The 8,694-nt window shown below is 42.4% G+C and overlaps 1 pseudogene; it reads left to right on the top strand.

The window, feature by feature from the left end:
- Nucleotides 1–2,775: 2,775 nt before the first annotated feature.
- Nucleotides 2,776–3,929, top strand: LOC103177067 (annotated as a pseudogene).
- The last annotated feature ends 4,765 nt before the right edge of the window (nucleotides 3,930–8,694 follow it).

Here is an 8,694-nt window from a genome sequence, read left to right as displayed (position 1 = left end):
CGCTTTTCCGGGGGTAATAATCCCTTCCAAAGAAAATAATAATAATAATGTGGTCACTCAATCCAAGACTGTTTGTGGGATACTGCTGTGCGCAATTGGCTACCGCGTTTCACCCACAAAATACACAGTCACTGCACTTTACAGTATATTCTGTGAAGCGCTTTGAGACGTCTCGAAGACATGATAAGGCGCTGTATCAAATCCAAGGATTATTATTATAATAAGTTGGATCGTGTATAAATTTTATAATCACCTAAGTCGTACATGTGCCCAAGTCCCATTCGAGAGTTTATATTCTCTGCAAAGTTGACATAACTCATACTTTTGCAATAATTCATATTACATGCATGATCCCAACTGATACTTACGTCAGTGTCTGGTTTAGACGGCTTCTACTGTATTCAAAATGAAAGTAATTGTTAAAAATGGGAGATTTGACCTGGAGTCCATGACTCGTGCTTTAATACTTCAACTCGCCAAGAAGTCATCAGAGAGGAACCTGAAGCTAACTCTTTCGGCCTCTGAGATTTCCCACGTAATTAGGTTCATTAGATTCTGTTGCTGCCAGCGATTGTAACAACTAAGTTAGCCTTAGCCAAATCATATTTGAACCACCGCAGAGAGTTTTCACCTGATAGGGCTACGCAGTTTGTAAAGGTCACTGCACTCCACTGCACATCACAATAAGTTCGAATATATTTCAGACAGAAAATGACTTGCACCTACACGTCCTGAACCAACCCAGCAGTGTTCGGGAGCACACAGCACAGCTAAGCACATTCCTGACCCTGACACTACTTTTTCCAACCTCTCAAACCTCCATGGACTCAAATTAGCCTCCGCTTCCCTACTGGCACCAGCTCTTCTTCTGAACACATTTCTGTGCGGGTAGGAAGGATTCTTCTCATGTTTCCTGTTCTTTGCTTTTGTCATAATCAAAACGAATAGATATTGGGGTGGGTTGGGTCGGGGGGGGGGAACTGGAATGTAAGTTAGCAAATTGTGTGCTCCATGTCTCGGGGCATTGAAACCAAGCCTATTCCTGTTCTCGTCCAGTGTAGACCTCATGCACAGATTGCCAGTCAACGGTTAGGAGCAGTTATTACAATAGAATCATAGAATCCTACAGCGCAAAGTGGTTAGAGCACTCGCCTCGCCAGCACGAGACCCGGGTTTGTATCCCGACGGGGCGAAACGTTGGGCAAGTTTCCTTACTCCACACACCTCTGCTTACCCAGCAGTAAGTGGGAACCCGGTTGTTAGTCGATTGGTGGATCGCATTTCCGGGGGTAATAATTTCCTTAAAACAAAAAATTTGGTCGCTCAATCCACGACTGTTTGTGGGACGCTGCTGTGCGCAATTGGCTGCTGCGTTTTGCCCACAAAATATACAGTCAGTTCACTTGACAGTATATTCTGTGAAGCACTTTGAGACATCTCGAAGACGTGATAAGACGCTATATCAATTGCAAGGATTATTTTTATTATAGGCCATTCAGCCCGTCGTGCCTGTGCCGCTCTTTGAAAGAGCTCTCCGATTAGTCCCACTCCCCCGCTCGTTCCCCTTAGTCTTGCAAATGTTTCCCTTTCAAGTACTTATTCATTTCCCTTTTGGAAGTGAGTTTCAGGGGATGCATTCCACAGCATAACCACTCGCTGGGTAAAACAAAAATTCTCCTCGTCTCCCCTCTAGTTCCTTTGCCAATTATCTTCAATCTGTGTCCTCTGGTTACCGACCCACCCGTCAGAGGGCACAGTTCTCCCTATCTGTCTACTCTACCAAACGCCCTCATAATTTTGAACACTATGTCACCGGATTACCTTCTCTCCACGGACAAAATACTGCTCCAATTTTGTAGGAGGAACGCTGAGAGTCATCCATTTAAGCACAGAATTTTCCATTAACGACTCAGCACTGTCGATAGCGAAATCCAGTTGTGAACCAATGCTTTTAAAAATAACAATAATCCTTGCGTTTGATGTAGCGATTATCATTTTAAGTGACATCCCAAAGTCCTTCGCAAAGTTTCTTTATTCCACACGCCTCTGCTGACCTAACCGTAACAAGAATCCGGTTGTTCGTCGATTGGCGGATCGCTTACTAGGGATAATAATCCCCCCCAAAAAATGTGGTCACTCAATCCAGGACTGTTTGTGGGACACTGCTGTGCTCAATTTGCTGCCACAACTCGAAGACGTGATACGGCGCTATATTAAATGCAAGGATTATTATTATAACTGCGGTATTTGGAAACAATGGATCCATTACAGGCTGGTCATAAACAATAGTGATCTTTCATGAAAATCACATTGATAAGTCTTAGCTATTCACCATTGTTCGGAATTTTTGATTAAATTGTATATCCTGGTCTGTTTGCCAATTTTCTCCGCAGATCTCATGATTACATTACTCTTTCCCTCTCTCAGCCTCCCTTCTTCCTGAAAATCCTCAGGCGTTTAAAACCAATTATTATAATAATAAACCTTGCATTTGATATAGCGCCTTATCACTTCACTGAGGCATATCGAAGTGCTTCACAGAATGTATCGCAAAGTGGATTGACTATGTATTTCATAGGTCAATTATAATAATAATAAATAATAATCCTTGCATTTGGTACAATGTTTTATCACGTCTTCTAGACGTCTCAAAGAGGAGGGTCTTGAGACGTGCTCTGAAGGAGACGATTCATATAAGTAAAACTGCTGCAGTGAAAGAAAGTGAAGTGTATCTTATGTTTTCTGCTCTCGGCCTCTATGTTTTTTAGGACTCGAATGGTTCTTGCCCAAACTGGAGACGTAACCAGATCGGTTCAGAAGACGGTTAAGATGAACAATTTGAACGATCGATTTGCTAGTTTATTCACCTGGAGAAAGCTGTGCTTTATGATGCTGTTGCTGGATTCGGTTCTGATTCTGTACGCAACGTTTAGTTATGTGTTTAGGTACAGACTGAACGAGAAATTTGCATTTGTAAAAGACAAGAACGTTTCTGACCCGTCAAGAGAGACCAGTGAAGCCTGCGAATGTCACAGAGATGAAAGCTGTGAGACTTCCAAAGCCATCAGGTCTTCCAAAGGCATGTGGATATTTCTGCCAGATGGACGGTTTGGCAATTGCATGGGACAGTATGCTACATTATTTGCCCTGGCGCGGTTGAATAAACGACAAGCTTATATCTTACCGTCCATGGCTAACATCTTGTCCCAGATCTTCAAACTAACCCTTCCAACCATAAACGAAGAAGTGCAGAAAAAGATTAATTGGAAAGTCTTTAAGATTAATGACTGGATGGAGGAAAAGTATTACGACATCCCAGGAGACTATGTTCAACTCAACGGTTATCCATGTTCCTGGACCTTCTATCATCACATCCGATCAGAGATTCTTCGTGAATTCACTTTCCACGACTTTATCACTGAGGAGACCAACCTGTATCTGAGACAGATAACTGCATCACATCCAAGTGTGACTTATATTGGTGTCCACATTCGAAGAGGAGATTATGTGGAAATTATGACAGAGTATTGGAACGGTGTCATTGGAGACAAAAACTATCTAGAAAAAGCCATGTCCTACTTCAGGAATAAATACCAGGATGCTGTCTTTTTGTGCTAAGCAATGGAATGGATTGGTGTAAGGAGAACATTGATGCTTCCAAAGGAGATGTCTACTTTGCAGGCACTAGCAATGAATCTAACCCAACCAAAGACTTTGCTATCCTTGCTCACTGCAATCATAGCATAGTGACAATAGGGACCTTTGGATACTGGGCTGCTTACCTTGTTGGTGGGGAAACAATTTATCTCACTAACTTTACCTTGCCAGACTCAAATTTCCTAAAGATATTCAGGTACGAGGCAGCTTTCCTACCTGAATGGATTGGAATCCCTGCCGATCTATCCCCTCTCCTGAGCAAGAGTCCTTGAACTATGACATGTAGAAATAAACCGTTCCGTGTCTTAATAGGAAGGTGTGTCATGATCGCTTTGTAAACTGTAACAGAGAGTTTCAAACCTCCACTACTTAAGATGACGCAAAGGCTTGGAGGAGACTTGGCTTTTTCTTTTACCCATGGGTTTTCAAGACTGAGGTGGATAGATATTTGTTAGGTCAGGATATCAAGGGACACAGGGCAAAGGCGGGTAAATGGAGTTAAGGTACAGATCAGCCATGATCTTATAGAATGCCGAAACAGGCTCAAGTGGCTGAATGGCCTCCTGTTTCTATGTTCCTACAATTGGGGATACATGTGGAGTCCTGTAGCGTATTGGTGAGAGCACTCGCCTCGCAAGCGAGAGGACCTGGGTTTGATTCCTGGACAGGGCAAGATGAAACCTCAGTTTAGTAAGTTTTAGTAAGTTTCCTTACCCTACCATCCGCTGTTTATGTAGCAGTAAGTAGGAACCCAGTTGTTAGTCATTCGGTGGATCACTTTCCAGTGGTAATAAACCCTCCAAATAAATAAAATTATAATAATTTGGACATCCAATCCACGACTGTTTGTGGGACATTGCTGTGCGCAATTGGATGCTGCGTTTCGCCCATAAAATTCGCTCAATTCACTTTACAGTATATTCTGCGAAGCGCTTTCAGATGTCTCAAAGATGTGATAAGGCGCTACAACAACAACAACAAAATTACATTTGTATAGCGCCTTTCACGTCAGGAGGACGTCCCAAGGCACTGCATCAAATGCAAGGATTATTATTATTATTACCTCAGTCTCTTCCCCTCCCTTCAAAACTATCTCTTTGCTTACACCCAATATCCCTCCCAGCTCAGGTTCTCACTCAATCTTTGTAAAGCACCTCGAGAGTGTTCCCCAACGTAAAAGGCAATCTAGAGGGAGTGTAAATTGCTATTGTCCTTCAGGTCCCATCTAAAGACCTTCCTCTTTGACCATGCCTTCTGCCACCCTCCAATCCCATCCACCCTCCCTATACTCCACCCCTGTTGACCCCAACTCCCCGCTCGGGTCCAAAAACCCTGACTGTCCAGCGCCCTGGGACGTCTTTCCGACATGAAGGATGCTGTACAAGTCTAATTTGTTTTTGTTGTTGTTGTTGTTGTCATTGTCTATTCGGAAACCAATCCCATGCATTCAGTATGCGGGCCAATGCTTGCACGATAATGAAATCTGGGCTAACGTAAGGTTGGGTTGTGGAGCGATTTGGAATGGAATAATACAAGAAACTTCAGGTGGTGTAATATCTTCAATTAAATTGATGAGGAGATTTCAGAGTGATGTGAAATATTCATCGCATTTTGTTTTGTGTAATGGTTTCTCTGTCTCTCTCTGCTGGGAACATTCTGTCAATCAAGTGTGCTGATTCAAAGCAGTATTTTTCTCTAATGTAATGTAAAGATCCAATACAGGCAAACTTTAATAAAACAACCATTCTGCTTGACAAATAGAGAAATCGCAGCTTTTTCTTACTCAAGCCCTTCGTTGCATAACATTATCTTCGGATGAGAATTTAAACCGAAGTTCCCATCTGCCTGTTCAGGTGGATGTTATACGTCCCATGACACTATTTGAAAAGAGACAAATCCCGAAATAAAATTGGTCCATGTGGTACACTGCTGTGTACTACTGGCTGCCATGGTTCGTCCACAAAATACACACTTTACATTATATCCTGTGAAGCGCCTTGAGACGTCTCGATGGTGTGATAAGGCGCTGTATCAAGTGTAAGGATTTTATTATGTTATTTAAATATGCTCCGTCGCTGTTTTCAAATTTGCTCTCATTTGCTTACAAAATATGCAGTCCCTACATGTTGCGGTAAAATCCTGTGAAGCTCTTTGAGACACCCCCCCACCCCCCCACCGCACCACCCCCACCATGTGAAAGGACTATATAAGATGTGAGGATCATTGATGAATTAATATATTATTATTTCGATTTTTTTCTCCTTCATTGTTTAAAATGTTGTGTTTACAGTAAGGTCACACCCAGGGGTTAAAGGGACACATTTCTACTTTTTTCCCAGTCAGCGTCTGGATCAACCGCTGACAGGTCAGGTATGGCAGAGGTGCACAGTAATTAATTGGGAGAGAATTTGTTCCATTGCGCGTCACTAGATCCCACGAGCAGCTGAGCGGCTGTTACTATTTTTCATAAGGATGATCCCGTGTATGACCCTCCTTCCCCTCTTTTAGATCGCAACCGAAGACCTTCCTCTTCGACCGTGTTTATAGTCACTCCCCCCCCCCCCCCACGTGAAGGGCTCTGTGAAAATGTAAGTTGTTGTTGTTGTTATGCTCCATTATTTTCATCAGAAACAACCAAGTTTCTTCCGCTGTTGGGATAATCTGATCAGCCGTCAGCAAGAAACCATCGTGGCCGGTGTCAAGTAATTCAAAGTTGATTGAATACTCAATGCCCTGCTTGGTAAGCCCAGTCATTGGTAATGTCACCGGCTCGATCTAAATATTAGAAAGAATGAACAAATATTAGCGCTGTGTAACAATTAAAGAAACAGCAAGTCCACACAATTTCTGTTTTAAAAAAAACAGAATTGGAGTAGAATGTTTGGCCGGACACTCTTGGCATCGTGAGTAGATTGAAGTGTCAGCCTGGTTCGGGTCTTAGCACTCCGACTCTGAATGTTGTGTGTTCAAACCCAAAATCGTGACTTTGAGTTCACACAGTAGGCTACAGTACAAAACTGGGTTAAACGCTATATTGTGAAAGGTGCCGTCTGTCGGATGAGATGTTAAACTGAGATCCTGCTAAACCGTTCAGTTGGGTGTTAAAGATCCTGTAATAATAATAATAATAATAATCCTTGCATTTGATATAGCGCTTTTCACGTCGGGAGGACGTCCCAAAGCGCTTCACAGAACACACTGTAAAGGGAATTGACTGTACATTTGTGGGCGAACCCGGCAGCCAATGGCGCACAGCAATGTCCCACAAACAGTAGTAGATTGAAAATGACCAATTTATTATTGTTTTTGTTTTTTTGGAGGGATTGTTATTAGGCTCTGTGTGGAGTAAGGAAACTTGCCCAAGGTTTCGCCCTCTGCCTGGAATTGAATTCAGGTCTCTCGCTTGCAAAGCGAGTGCTCTAACCACTGAGCTACAGGACTTTAATAATAAAATAATAATAATAATAATAATAATCCTTGCATTTGATATAGCGCCTTTCACGTCTTCTAGATGTCTCAAAGGGCTTCACGGACTATACTGTAAAGTGATATGACTGTACATTTGTGAGCGAAACTACCAAGGCAGTAATCTAAAACTGAAGGGAGTTTCTCCTAATATCCAGACAAACTCCCAGATCAAATTGGTCATTCAATTCATGGCTGCTTGTGGGGCATGATGATCTTTTTTGATTAGAAATATTCATCACGTCACAGTAAAATCCTGTGAAGCAGATAATCTCAGTGTCGAGAGAACATTCTGTAAAATGGCATTGCAGTATTTATTTGTTGAAATATGCTTTTGCAGTTGGACAAGGAGACTTTCACACAATCGGTTTTCCCTAAATTCAAATCCAGGTCAAAGAAGGCAAGACAATTGTCTGAGAAACTCTATCATTCCCCCGTAGTGTATTGTTCATTAACAATCACTCACCCAGTGAATAGCTTTGGGCTGTAAACACCTAAGACAATGCCATGAAGATCCACAGTCCCTCATTTTCAGCGAAGACTGAGATGGAGGAAGTTGCCCATTGCATTTAAAGGAATTGTTATCTGGATTGAATCTCCCTCCCCTTCCGAGGGAAGCTTTTTTTTGACTTTCAGAGAACGTGTCTGCCTATCATATGCCTGTGAAAATTCCCACAGTGAAACTGCCAATAATTATATCGGACTATGAGCAAACACATCAGCTAAGACTTGCATTTGACAAGGCTGTTCCATAAACAACCACATTAAATATATTTCCATTTGATCTAATGCTGGCACTTCAATGGGCTTCCCACGATTATTTTAAAGTGCAGACTGTTACTGTACAAGCATAAATATATAGGTTATGTATCATACTGCAGCCTTCTAAACCAAAGTTTACAAGGCATCCATCTGATCAACCTGGTCTGACTAACAATCCTCCTGATAAATTGGTAGCATACACTTCAGGGCTGTTTGTGGGAGCTTGCTGTGCTCAAAATACACATAAAACCCTTAGCTGTACTGCACAGATATGTTACTGCACTTAACAGAAATCGACTGTCAAGGGCTTTGAGACATTGAACTCTCCGATACCAGCGGCAATTAACTCTTTCCATTATATGGACAAAAGGTCTTTGGACAAAATTTGGGAAGTTTCATAATGCATTTACTGTCATCACGTTGAATGCCAGAAGTTTAATTGGGAACATGGCGGGGGGGATGCTGGGCATGTGGTATTATCACTTAGTGATATTATTATATCAGGCAAAAGTAATCTAAAGTAGTAAATAACTATCACAGGCTTTATTATCGACCTGCTGACACCCACTTATCTACCTGTCCCTTTCTGCATGTCCGTGTAACCCTCTGTTCCACCATCACCAATCATGCTTTCAGTCACTACATCCCAAACTCTGGAATTCTCTCTCTGAATCCCTCCAGTTTGCCCCCTCCTTACGCATCATCAGATCACACCAGAAGACTTCCCTCTTCCAGCGTGCCTGCGGTCAACTCCCCTTCTCTCCCTGACTCGCCATCAAGCTCCGCCACTGTTAAGCTCTCCGAGACTCT

Source organism: Callorhinchus milii, unplaced genomic scaffold, assembly GCF_018977255.1.
Source record: "Callorhinchus milii isolate IMCB2004 unplaced genomic scaffold, IMCB_Cmil_1.0 Scaffold5, whole genome shotgun sequence".
In the NCBI taxonomy this organism is placed as follows: domain Eukaryota; kingdom Metazoa; phylum Chordata; class Chondrichthyes; order Chimaeriformes; family Callorhinchidae; genus Callorhinchus; species Callorhinchus milii.
The sequence above is the reverse complement of the archived record's forward strand: the minus strand, read 5'-3'. Positions and strand labels throughout refer to the sequence as shown.